A 312-nucleotide genomic window follows, 5' to 3' on the forward strand; every position below is an offset into this window, starting at 1 on the left:
CCTATCGCCAGACTCTACCCCATCCACTCAAGAATTGAGCGTGACCAACGATGGTTCCCCAGCCTCCCGGTCACTCTGGGGCTGTTGCCTTGCACCCAGGACCTCTCCCTATTCCAAGTTCCCAACCCGCAATAAAAGATACAACCTCTGCCCCCTGAAGAGACAAGGGCAGCAGGCACATGGGAACACCACCACTTGCAAGTTCCCCTCCGAGCCACTCACCATCCTCATTTGGAAATATATCGACCGTTCCTTCACTGTCGCTGGGTCAAAATCTTGGAGCTCCCTCCCTAACAGCGCTGTGGGTGTACC

The sequence above is a fragment of the Cetorhinus maximus genome, unplaced genomic scaffold, assembly GCF_964194155.1.
Source record: "Cetorhinus maximus unplaced genomic scaffold, sCetMax3.hap1.1 HAP1_SCAFFOLD_4382, whole genome shotgun sequence".
Lineage (NCBI taxonomy): Eukaryota > Metazoa > Chordata > Chondrichthyes > Lamniformes > Cetorhinidae > Cetorhinus > Cetorhinus maximus.